Below are 13,392 nucleotides of genomic sequence, written 5' to 3' on the forward strand. Positions count from 1 at the left end.
ATTTTATTGCCTGCATGGCAACACAAGTTTAATTTTTGCAAATACTTTGTCTCTGTTCAAAGTGATCGCTCAGATTGTTTTGTAAGGCAGATTACAGAAATTAAAAAATTTTGGTTCAAAATTATCAGATCACGTCCAATGCTGTTAAAAAAGATATCAACAACTGAAACCTCAAAAATTACGATACTGTAGTCGTTTCCCAAGTCTTGTAAAAATCCATTTGAGGTCCAACGTTTGGTTTCAAATTTTGAGCAGAATTTAGACTGTTTCTTATCCCATCCCAAAATGTATTTTCAGTGATTGGTCATTCTTCTGGAATGTCTCTGCACTCTGGGTTCAACACAGATGTATCTTAATTGTCGTAAAGGCAAAAAAAATCTCTTGACAATTTAGACATTCTACTGGTGCTTCATTTTATAATAAAACCAATATGTTCATATCGGTCATGTAAACCAAGAGAAAACCGATATCTTAGTTTTCTGATCCCCAAAAGTTATGACTGGCCACACTACATACTTACATGCATGATATGATACATATGATGACATTGTGTCTATTTTGCTCAAAGGCAGTAGCCACAAAAGTCTGGGTTTCTAATGGGAATCAAACCGTTTCTAGCTATTACAATGTACCAATCGGCCAAACCACACTATGATGTTAAATCCTCAACATAAGGTGTCATGTCAGTCCTCAATATTTAAGCATCTGCTGGAGATTACATGAACTCACTTAACTGCCTGTCATCTATGGCCTGGCCAGCCCTTCCATCTTCAGGGGGCATCAGCATTTGCAAGAAAAATTCTCCATCAATTCCCATTGCATTTTTAGAGATATAATAGGGTCATACTACAATAATCATATTAAAAACAGATCAACTTTGAATGCGATCAATTTTAACACCTGTAAACATTTCCATGTGGCATCCCTTACTGGCATAATGAGTTGTGTGCCCTGGAGAAGACCATTGTCAAATGGAGTGCAATCAATCTAAGGCCGAAAGAGAGCCTGAATAACAAGAGGTTCAAGTTTTGCAATACAAAAGGTAGTCAAGCTGTTGTGGATATAATTATGAAAGATGTAGGGTCATTTCTCCAAAGTTTGTAACAAGGGCTTTATTTCATAAATGGAGCCCAACATATGTAACATTCTCGAACACAATTTAGGACCTAAATTTGTCATGGAAAACCTTCTAGCGACGAGACAGGAGAATTACATTTTTGATCTTTGGGATAAAAGATGCTGCGATGTATGTGCAGAAATGTCGAACAGAAGCAATATAGATTCAGGTATCAAATTAGTTGTCAATCAGATCTTACACTTTGATAATGGCAATGTCTGTCCTGCAAACAAGGCATTGCAACAACTAACTGAAAGTGCATTGTTAACATAATTTTATGCATTACGAGTACAGTTAATTCAGTTTTCAGCATTGTCATGTGTTTACATTCCTGTTTAAGGCCTCATTTGTTTACATGCCTCAACTCATAAGTGCACCACAGGCTTTTCTCAAACTAGAAAAATCAGGAGAACAGTTGCCAGAAAAAAGAAATACCAGAAGACCAGTTGCCAGTTGTACAATGAAGACTTCTAGAGAGAAACCACAAATACGAGAAGGAGTTTGCCTACAATATGTGAGTGTTTGTGTCAGAGTTAAAGGTAGGTAAAGTCGCACTACACGCCCAAGTGGCCCATATGGCCGTAGCTTAGCCCGGTTTCTGAACTATGAAGCAACTAGGAGTATTAGGAGTATTGCTACTCCCCCCTGAATGGGATGCTAGTTCATCGCAGGGTTAGTACCACCAGCAGTATGTCTCCAGTACCCATTTATAACCTGGGCGATGAGAGACAATGTGGAACAAAGTTTCTTGTCTAAGGAAACAACACAGCAATGAAGAGACCAACCTGGCCACGAACCACCGACCCTCTAATTGAAAGTCCGACGTACTAACCACTACACCACCACACCTCTGGAGTTGTTCCTTTAATGAGTATTGTATAGCATACCAAATGTCTGATTACTGTTTGCAGGATCAGAGAGCCTTTTACTGTCTGTGGTTTGTGATGTTAATGAAGAGATAATTAATGTGTCTCATTGCGCATCTATTCCCACTTTGGCTAGTCCATAGTTGACAACAAGGGTTGTACTGTTGTGGGCTTTTCTTCCCAATTTTGGGTTGGGTGCTTTGATTTTTTTAAACATCACTTTCCACGGGCAATAAAGCTTTTTCACTTTTTCAATATGCAGTGTTTAGTCTGGAAATTGCCCTGTGAGAACTGAATGAATTCCCTTCATACAGGTAAAACATGGAGATTTTTTCAATAACTGATAAAATTTGCTTTGAAAAATTTGCCAGTTTGAAGCAAAACAACCACAAAATAGTTGGCACGTGCATGGTCTTTTTCAGAAAGTGATAATTAACTGTGAAATGTCTTGGCAGTGAGAATATAAGATGTAATATTTTATTTTTTTTTTAATTTCCCTAATAAAGTTAGGATTTCAGACAAGAAGTTTAGATTGCTTTGTTAGACTGGTTTTGAATGAGAATATTGAAAAAAAGAGATATTGAACTTTTTGTATAACATTGAAGGTAAAACATGGAGATTTTTTTAATAACTGAATTAAATTTGTGGTGAAAAATTTTCCAGTTGAAGCAAAACAACCTCAAAATAGTTGGCAAGTGCATGGCCTGTTTTGGAAAGTTAACTGGCAAATGTCTTGGCAGTGAGAATACAGGAAGCAACAGTTTAAATTTTATGAATTTCACTGAATGAATTTAAGATTTAAGACAAGATGCTTAGATTGCTTTGCCCAACATATGTAACATTTTCAAACACAAGTTAGGGCCTAAATTTGTTATGGAAAACCTTCTAGTGATGAGACAGGAGAATAACATTGTTGATCTTTGGGATTAAAGATATAGTGATCTATGCACAGAAATGTCGAACAGAAGCAGTATGGATTCATGTATCAAATTAGTTGTCAATTAGATCTTTCACTTTGACAATGGCAATTTCTGCCCTGCAAACAAGGCATTGCAACAACTAAGTGAAAGTGCATTGTAAACCTTATATTATGCATTACAAGTACAGTTAGTTCAGTTTTCAGCATTGTCATGTGTTTACATTCCTGTTTTACTTTAAGGCCTCATTTGTTTACATGCCTCCTCTCATAAGTGCACCGAAGGCTATTTCCTCAAACTAGAATCATCAGGAGAACAGTTGCCAGAAAATAGAAATACCAGAAGACAAGTTGCCAGAAATTTGAGATGTACAATGAAGATCTCCAGAGGGAAACCTCAAATACAAGAAGGCATTTGCCTACAATATGTGAGTGTTTTTTCTAAGAGTTGTATCATATAGCATACCAAATGTCTGACCACTGTTTGCAGGACCAGAGGGCATTTTACTGTCTGTGGTTTGTGATGTTAAAGAATAGAGAATATTTCTCATTGTGCATCTATTCCCGCTTTGGACGTGTCCACACATCACAACAAGAGTTGTGAATGCTGTGGGCCATTCTACTCAACTCTGGGTTTAGGTCCTTTTTTTTTAAACATCCCTTTCCTCAGGCAGTAAAACTTTTCCAGTTATTCAGTATGCAGTGTTTAATGTAGACATTGGCCTGTGAGAACTGAATGATGAATGCCCTTTATACACTTATAATGAATGGCCTTTATACATGAACAGAGAGTTTTATACTGGCCTTATACTGAACAAAATCTGTCACAGGGATTAAAATGAAAATGATAGACCCCATATAGGAGTTAATCTCCTTTTTAACTCGTGAATACGGAGGTTCTTGGAAGAAAAACAGGACGCCTTTTTGTCGATTGCCAACCATGCAAAACCGCCAAATTTTCAGAGGTAACATGAAATACAATAGTGTTGAGTCAGGAGAATTGCATTGTTTATGTTTGGGATAAAAGATACAGTGATGTATGCACAGAAATGTTGAACAGGGGCAATATAGATTCAGGTATGAAATTAATAATAATATTAGTGTCAATTAGATCTTTCAACTTGATAATGCCAACGACTGCCTTGCAAACAAGGCATTCGAACAACTAAGTAGTTATGCATAAGAAGTACAGTTGGCTCAGTTTTCAGGATGTCATGTTTTTACTTTGCTGTTCAAGGCCTCATTTGTTTACATGCCTCCTCTCATAAGTGCGCCAAAGGCTTTTCTCAAACTAGAAAAATCAGGAGATCAGTTGCCAAAACATAGAAAAAAAAACAGAAAACTGTGCAGTTGCCAGAAATTTGAGATATACAATGAAGACCTCTAGAGGGAAACCACAAATACAAGAAGGAGTTTGCCTACAATATATGAGTGTTTTGTGTCCGAGTTAAAGGTAGGTAAAGTCACACTTCACGCCCAAGTGGCCCACACGGCCGTAGCTTAGCCCAGTTTCTGTAGCATGAAGCAACTAGGAGTATTGCTACTCCCCCCTGGATGGGATGCTAGTTCATCGCAGGGTTAGTACCACCAGCAGTATGTCTCCAGTACCCATTTATAACCTGGGCGATGAGAGACAATGTGGAACAAAGTTTCTTGTCTAAGGAAACAACACAGCAATGAAGAGACCAACCTGGCCACGAACCACCGACCCTCTAATTGAAAGTCCGACGTACTAACCACTACACCACCACACCTCTGGAGTTGTTCCTTTAATGAGTATTGTATAGCATACCAAATGTCTGATTACTGTTTGCAGGATCAGAGAGCCTTTTACTGTCTGTGGTTTGTGATGTTAATGAAGAGATAATTAATGTGTCTCATTGCGCATCTATTCCCACTTTGGCTAGTCCGTAGTTGACAACAAGGGTTGTACTGTTGTGGGCTTTTCTTCCCAATTTTGGGTTGGGTGCTTTGATTTTTTTTAAACATCACTTTCCACGGGCAATAAAGCTTTTTCACTTTTTCAATATGCAGTGTTTAGTCTGGAAATTGCCCTGTGAGAACTGAATGAATTCCCTTCATACAGGTAAAACATGGAGATTTTTTCAATAACTGATAAAATTTGCTTTGAAAAATTTGCCAGTTTGAAGCAAAACAACCACAAAATAGTTGGCACGTGCATGGTCTTTTTCAGAAAGTGATAATTAACTGTGAAATGTCTTGGCAGTGAGAATATAAGATGTAATATTTTTTTTTTTTTAATTTCCTTAATAAAGTTAGGATTTCAGACAAGAAGTTTAGATTGCTTTGTTAGACTGGTTTTGAATGAGAATATTGAAAAAAAGAGATATTGAACTTTTTGTATAACATTGAAGGTAAAACATGGAGATTTTTTTAATAACTGAATTAAATTTGTGGTGAAAAATTTTCCAGTTGAAGCAAAACAACCTCAAAATAGTTGGCAAGTGCATGGCCTGTTTTGGAAAGTTAACTGGCAAATGTCTTGGTAGTGAGAATACAGGAAGCAACAGTTTAAATTTTATGAATTTCACTGAATGAATTTAAGATTTAAGACAAGATGCTTAGATTGCTTTGCCCAACACATGTAACATTTTCAAACACAAGTTAGGGCCTAAATTTGTTATGGAAAACCTTCTAGTGATGAGACAGGAGAATAACATTGTTGATCTTTGGGATTAAAGATATAGTGATCTATGCACAGAAATGTCGAACAGAAGCAGTATGGATTCATGTATCAAATTAGTTGTCAATTAGATCTTTCACTTTGACAATGGCAATTTCTGCCCTGCAAACAAGGCATTGCAACAACTAAGTGAAAGTGCATTGTAAACCTTATATTATGCATTACAAGTACAGTTAGTTCAGTTTTCAGCATTGTCATGTGTTTACATTCCTGTTTTACTTTAAGGCCTCATTTGTTTACATGCCTCCTCTCATAAGTGCACCGAAGGCTATTTCCTCAAACTAGAATCATCAGGAGAACAGTTGCCAGAAAATAGAAATACCAGAAGACAAGTTGCCAGAAATTTGAGATGTACAATGAAGATCTCCAGAGGGAAACCTCAAATACAAGAAGGCATTTGCCTACAATATGTGAGTGTTTTTTCTAAGAGTTGTATCATATAGCATACCAAATGTCTGACCACTGTTTGCAGGACCAGAGGGCATTTTACTGTCTGTGGTTTGTGATGTTAAAGAATAGAGAATATTTCTCATTGTGCATCTATTCCCGCTTTGGACGTGTCCACACATCACAACAAGAGTTGTGAATGCTGTGGGCCATTCTACTCAACTCTGGGTTTAGGTCCTTTTTTTTTAAACATCCCTTTCCTCAGGCAGTAAAACTTTTCCAGTTATTCAGTATGCAGTGTTTAATGTAGACATTGGCCTGTGAGAACTGAATGATGAATGCCCTTTATACACTTATCATGAATGGCCTTTATACATGAACAGAGAGTTTTATACTGGCCTTATACTGAACAAAATCTGTCACAGGGATTAAAATGAAAATGATAGACCCCATATAGGAGTTAATCTCCTTTTTAACTCGTGAATACGGAGGTTCTTGGAAGAAAAACAGGACGCCTTTTTGTCGATTGCCAACCATGCAAAACCGCCAAATTTTCAGAGGTAACATGAAATACAATAGTGTTGAGTCAGGAGAATTGCATTGTTTATGTTTGGGATAAAAGATACAGTGATGTATGCACAGAAATGTTGAACAGGGGCAATATAGATTCAGGTATGAAATTAATAATAATATTAGTGTCAATTAGATCTTTCAACTTGATAATGCCAACGACTGCCTTGCAAACAAGGCATTCGAACAACTAAGTAGTTATGCATAAGAAGTACAGTTGGCTCAGTTTTCAGGATGTCATGTTTTTACTTTGCTGTTCAAGGCCTCATTTGTTTACATGCCTCCTCTCATAAGTGCGCCAAAGGCTTTTCTCAAACTAGAAAAATCAGGAGATCAGTTGCCAAAACATAGAAAAAAAAACAGAAAACTGTGCAGTTGCCAGAAATTTGAGATATACAATGAAGACCTCTAGAGGGAAACCACAAATACAAGAAGGAGTTTGCCTACAATATATGAGTGTTTTGTGTCCGAGTTAAAGGTAGGTAAAGTCACACTTCACGCCCAAGTGGCCCACACGGCCGTAGCTTAGCCCAGTTTCTGTAGCATGAAGCAACTAGGAGTATTGCTACTCCCCCCTGGATGGGATGCTAGTTCATCGCAGGGTTAGTACCACCAGCAGTATGTCTCCAGTACCCATTTATAACCTGGGCGATGAGAGACAATGTGGAACAAAGTTTCTTGTCTAAGGAAACAACACAGCAATGAAGAGACCAACCTGGCCACGAACCACCGACCCTCTAATTGAAAGTCCGACGTACTAACCACTACACCACCACACCTCTGGAGTTGTTCCTTTAATGAGTATTGTATAGCATACCAAATGTCTGATTACTGTTTGCAGGATCAGAGAGCCTTTTACTGTCTGTGGTTTGTGATGTTAATGAAGAGATAATTAATGTGTCTCATTGCGCATCTATTCCCACTTTGGCTAGTCCGTAGTTGACAACAAGGGTTGTACTGTTGTGGGCTTTTCTTCCCAATTTTGGGTTGGGTGCTTTGATTTTTTTTAAACATCACTTTCCACGGGCAATAAAGCTTTTTCACTTTTTCAATATGCAGTGTTTAGTCTGGAAATTGCCCTGTGAGAACTGAATGAATTCCCTTCATACAGGTAAAACATGGAGATTTTTTCAATAACTGATAAAATTTGCTTTGAAAAATTTGCCAGTTTGAAGCAAAACAACCACAAAATAGTTGGCACGTGCATGGTCTTTTTCAGAAAGTGATAATTAACTGTGAAATGTCTTGGCAGTGAGAATATAAGATGTAATATTTTTTTTTTTTTAATTTCCTTAATAAAGTTAGGATTTCAGACAAGAAGTTTAGATTGCTTTGTTAGACTGGTTTTGAATGAGAATATTGAAAAAAAGAGATATTGAACTTTTTGTATAACATTGAAGGTAAAACATGGAGATTTTTTTAATAACTGAATTAAATTTGTGGTGAAAAATTTTCCAGTTGAAGCAAAACAACCTCAAAATAGTTGGCAAGTGCATGGCCTGTTTTGGAAAGTTAACTGGCAAATGTCTTGGTAGTGAGAATACAGGAAGCAACAGTTTAAATTTTATGAATTTCACTGAATGAATTTAAGATTTAAGACAAGATGCTTAGATTGCTTTGCCCAACACATGTAACATTTTCAAACACAAGTTAGGGCCTAAATTTGTTATGGAAAACCTTCTAGTGATGAGACAGGAGAATAACATTGTTGATCTTTGGGATTAAAGATATAGTGATCTATGCACAGAAATGTCGAACAGAAGCAGTATGGATTCATGTATCAAATTAGTTGTCAATTAGATCTTTCACTTTGACAATGGCAATTTCTGCCCTGCAAACAAGGCATTGCAACAACTAAGTGAAAGTGCATTGTAAACCTTATATTATGCATTACAAGTACAGTTAGTTCAGTTTTCAGCATTGTCATGTGTTTACATTCCTGTTTTACTTTAAGGCCTCATTTGTTTACATGCCTCCTCTCATAAGTGCACCGAAGGCTATTTCCTCAAACTAGAATCATCAGGAGAACAGTTGCCAGAAAATAGAAATACCAGAAGACAAGTTGCCAGAAATTTGAGATGTACAATGAAGATCTCCAGAGGGAAACCTCAAATACAAGAAGGCATTTGCCTACAATATGTGAGTGTTTTTTCTAAGAGTTGTATCATATAGCATACCAAATGTCTGACCACTGTTTGCAGGACCAGAGGGCATTTTACTGTCTGTGGTTTGTGATGTTAAAGAATAGAGAATATTTCTCATTGTGCATCTATTCCCGCTTTGGACGTGTCCACACATCACAACAAGAGTTGTGAATGCTGTGGGCCATTCTACCCAACTCTGGGTTTAGGTCCTTTTTTTTAAACATCCCTTTCCTCAGGCAGTAAAAGTTTCCCACTTATTCAGTATGCAGTGTTTAATGTAGAAATTGGCCTGTGAGAACTGAATAAATGCCCTTTATACAGGAACAGAGAGTTTGATACTGGCCTTATACGGAACAAAATCTGTCACATGGATTAAAATGATAGACCCCATATAGGATTTAATCTCCTTTTTAACTCGTGAATATGGAGGTTCTCGGAAGAAAAACAGGACGTCCCTTTGTCGAATGGCAACAATGGAAAACCAGCAGAGAATGCACATGGTCACTTTTGCGTTGCCTCAGGTATCGGAAGGAATCGGGTTGCATGTGTAATTTAATTGTGTAAATGTTTATACATAATGCATTCCCGCAATATGGCGTGCCTTACACAAATGAGTTGGCTGACAGGAGCATTTGATTGTATTTTGAGTGCAATATGGTTATTTTCTTTAATTTCAGCATTGCCAAGTGTTTTTGTTTTCTTGTTGAGGTCTGTTAAGTTTATTGTGTTCACTCATAAGTGCGCTTAAGTTTTGTCTCTCAGCTAGTACAAACTAGAGAATGGAGAAGTGAAGAAGGTTGAGAAATCCAAAGAAGAGGCCCAAAAGGGGATCACCCAGAAAGAAAGAAAATTGCACATGCATGTAAGTGACCTTTGACTTGCGTGTGGCTGTCATAACTGTAAAATAGACCTTTCTAAAGGATGCTGTAGGGACCAGGAAGCAGGTTAAGCCATTTTTAACTCGTGAATGCGCGTAGCGCAATGAACGAGTTATAGCAATAGCTGACTGTTGACTTGGTCGGTCGATCGGTTTTGTCGTTAACTTTCGGGCGTGCGCAGTGAATGAGTTTTAAATTCAATTAGTGGAAAAAACACGCGAACATTTATTGTTCACGGCGCATCAGGAAATTCTTATTCAATATAAGTTTTTTTAGTTTTTCAGAAAGTCCGGGGTCATAAACTCAATTAGTGAAAAAAAAAAAAACGTGACAATTTTTTTCACGACGCGTCAGAATTCTCTCATTCATTCTGTAGAGAATAATTTGACAATCATTTTAGTGTAAGAATGGAGATTTTTCGTTGAATCTGAGCAAAGTTATAGGTTTTTTTCGTTTTTTCTACAAAAAGCGGTTTCTTTTAAGAATTAAAAATAATTCAATTTAGAAATAATTTAATTAAAAAATAATTTAATTTGTCAGTTTTCACGCGAAAGCGGAACGTGCCATGTCACGCATCATTGACGTCGTAAACAAAATTATGCAAATTTCTGGTGAAATGAACACTTTAAGATCTTGTCATTTTTCATAGAGGTTTCAAAGGGAAAAAATGTTAACTGGTAATTTATGGGAAAGCAAAAGGACGCGGTCGATAAATAATTCTTATTTACCAAGAGCTTGTCATAGTTCATTATTTTTACTTGAGGATTGCGTGTACTGAACTCCAAAGGAAAAATTTCACGCATTTATGTCGGGCATGAAATGTAATGCGATACTTTGTTGAACAAAGATTTCCCCTTGTGAGATCGGCTTGCCCTACAGTAATTTTGTAATTTTAATTCCCAAAAAAACTTCACTTGCCCATCGGACAAGTGATGGTTAGAATCCACTAGCCCCATCGCAAAATCCAGTAGCCCCGGACTATCGGACACGAATTTGCATGACGTAGCTGCACATGGCGTGCTTCTATGAACTTTGAATAAAAAAACACGTGATTTTTTTTTTTGATCAGAGCATCAGAATAATCTTATTCAATCTGTAGAGAATAATTTGACAATCATTTTTATAGTACAAGAATGGTTATTTTTCGTTACATTAATCGGGCAAAGATATAATTTCTTTTAGCTTTCAAGGAAGTTTCTGTAGCCGTCTAAGTTTCAATTACTATGTGTCATCTGCATTCACGAGTTGGCTCACAGGAGCCTTTGATTTGAGGAAGTGTGCAAAATTACTTTTCCTTTGTTGGAGAGCAAGTGTGATTCTGGAGAGTTTCATTCTTGTGCTTGTGGATACCTGATTTTGTAAACGGACTCCAGTTAACTAGTTGTCCCGTGTTAAAATAAAAGCTACAAAGTCCCAGAAATGTCATAAAGATGCCCAAGCTGTCATGAAGACTATAAGCTTTAGAGCGGGAGTTGTGACTACTTGTACATTTTCCCTTCTTTCAACCCAATGTTTTATGGCTGCTATATACCTTAAATTCTTGTGCTTTTTTCACAGCCACCAACAGCAACCAGGAACAGTTGTCAGATGCTCTTTCATGAATGATAACCAGTCAGTGGAAAGCATATGGTAGGGAAAAGTTCATTTGTATCACCAAGCATAGTAATATTTGTCCAAAGTTCAAGTTAGTCTTTTGATCTTGTTTTTCTAGGTTATTCCAGACATTGTAAGGTTATAAAAAATGGAAAACATGCTCTCAGGAAACAGACACCACAATAACCACAACCTCATTTGGATAAACAAGTGGATTTAAATCTTGTCACATTTGATGGCATTCTTGTTATTTCCTCATTTTCTGCAGGACAGATATTTGGAGGGCCAACCAAAACATATACATGTATGATTGAGTGCAAAGAGAAAAGGTCATACCAAATGAGGACTGCATCATCTATGCCCTGGCAGCCAACCACTTTCACATGTAGTAACTGAGGTAGAGAATGCCACTCCTGGATACGACTGCACTCTCATAGCTTGAGCTGAACCTCAATCAACTTATGAAGAGCTGGATGTAGTGCATTTGAGATGGAGGACAAGGTTTCGGGTATTTTTCAACTACAGCAAAGAAATTCGTTGACACTTTTGGTTGTTTATGAGGCCTCAGCAGCCAAAAGTGTCTCAAGAAAATATTCTGCATGTGAGAAGTATATTATTTTGTCCAGTGGCTTTCTGATGATCAAGGCTGTTAGCTTACTGGTGTAAGGTTGCTTACTTCTAACATTTCACAGGTTGGACTCTGAAATTCTCAGCTGCTGGCCTTTTGGGGCTCCTTTAAAGTTTTCTGTAGCCAGCAGCCTTGATTTTCGATGGAAGATTAATAATTATTGTAGCATTTTACTATATTATAGAGTGTTTTCACATGATGTCACGGCGGCCATGTTGGTGTCCCAAAACAAAGAAATGGCGGCCATGTTGGTGTCCCAACTTAAACCTCTGGGAATTGAACTCTATTTCTATGCAAATACTTTCTTTTGTTTCATTAAACCAATATAGCCAGTAGTCATGTGAATGAAAACACTCCATATCTTTATTACCGGTTCCTAAATTGGTCAAAAGAAATAGTCACACTTACCTTTTGCATAAACCACTGAGTGCCAACTCCTGTGTAATTAACATGAACCAACTGGGATTATATCTACTGACTCCCTTGAGCAGAATGTTTAGAGGTAGCGTGGTTGAGTGGTTGGGGCGCCGGACTTGGAATCCGGTGGTCCCGGGTTCAAGTCCCGCTCTGACCGCTAGCTGGAGTTGTTTCTCGGTAGCCCCAAGTTCAACTCCTCAGACGCGCTTGTAAATAGCCAGCTGGTCTGCCTCCTGCCAGTTGGGATTTTTAACCATGTTATTTTCAATTTATATTATTTCTTTACGAGGTTTAATGCTCGGCCCCACTAGCACTTGTGCTATAAACACTGCCGAGGGTAAATAAAGGTTATTATTATTATATTATTATTATATTATTATATTATAGTTACTTCTAGTATTTTGGGATGGTTCCCTTAACCATTAAGACGAGATAGTGACAAGCATGCAAATTCTCTCCACAATATCACAACTTGTTCAAGGATTCAGCTAATGATAAAAAACGGAAATAGCCACCAAAGACAAAGGTCTTCATCTTTTGACAAATACTCCTAATGTCATGACAAAAATACGGAGAATAGTGAGAAGAAAATGTATGTTGATATTGGAGCTTAAAAGGTTGAACATGCCAAAATGGTGCATGGTCACTATTGCATTTTTTTTACTAACAAACCCTGACCCTAACCTCTCAGCAAGATTGAGTTCCTTGAATAGTTTTGTATTTTTGAAAATCGTTTGGAGCATTTGAAGTGGTTGGCTTTTAAAGGTGAAAAAGAAAAAATGTTTCTCCTTAGCTGACTGACTACATGACACTTCTTAATCGTAGAAATGAAGGAATGAAATCTTTAGCATGGTGACAGGGTATTTTACCTGCGTAATATTGCAAATAAAGGAATAGCCAGTTGGCATCAAATATTACCATCACTATCTATGTGACACTCCTTAATCTTAGAAAAGGTATGATCTCTTTTATGTGCTAAGTTGGTACAGGGTTCCGTTAAATATAGCTGAGTGAGTACACAGAGTGACATATTTTATATGCCAACACATGGTAACTGGACATTTTGTCTGCATATAAAGAAAAAAAGGGCAGAGTAACATAACAGTCACTGACTAGCACAAAACTCCTTACTCAACCTTACTCAAAGAACAGGAGTGAATGCTGTAAACAGC

The 13,392-nt window shown here is 37.4% G+C and overlaps 1 long non-coding RNA gene across 3 annotated transcripts; it reads left to right on the forward strand.

Annotated features, from left to right (window-relative positions):
- The first annotated feature begins 5,515 nt into the window (after positions 1 to 5,515).
- On the forward strand, positions 5,516 to 13,143 carry LOC146477055 (uncharacterized). Of its 3 annotated transcripts, XR_014865517.1 has the most exons (6): positions 5,516 to 6,013; positions 7,620 to 7,671; positions 8,515 to 8,699; positions 9,467 to 9,566; positions 11,140 to 11,211; positions 11,444 to 13,143. It is a non-coding gene; the product is annotated as an uncharacterized LOC146477055 (long non-coding RNA). The 3 variants fall into 3 exon arrangements; XR_014865516.1 differs by lacking the exon at positions 7,620 to 7,671; XR_014865518.1 differs by lacking the exons at positions 5,516 to 6,013; positions 7,620 to 7,671 and having other exon boundaries at positions 8,202 to 8,699; positions 9,454 to 9,566.
- The last annotated feature ends 249 nt before the right edge of the window (positions 13,144 to 13,392 follow it).

This window comes from Pavona decussata, unplaced genomic scaffold (genome assembly GCF_977016875.1).
Source record: "Pavona decussata unplaced genomic scaffold, jaPavDecu1.1 SCAFFOLD_72, whole genome shotgun sequence".
Lineage (NCBI taxonomy): Eukaryota > Metazoa > Cnidaria > Anthozoa > Scleractinia > Agariciidae > Pavona > Pavona decussata.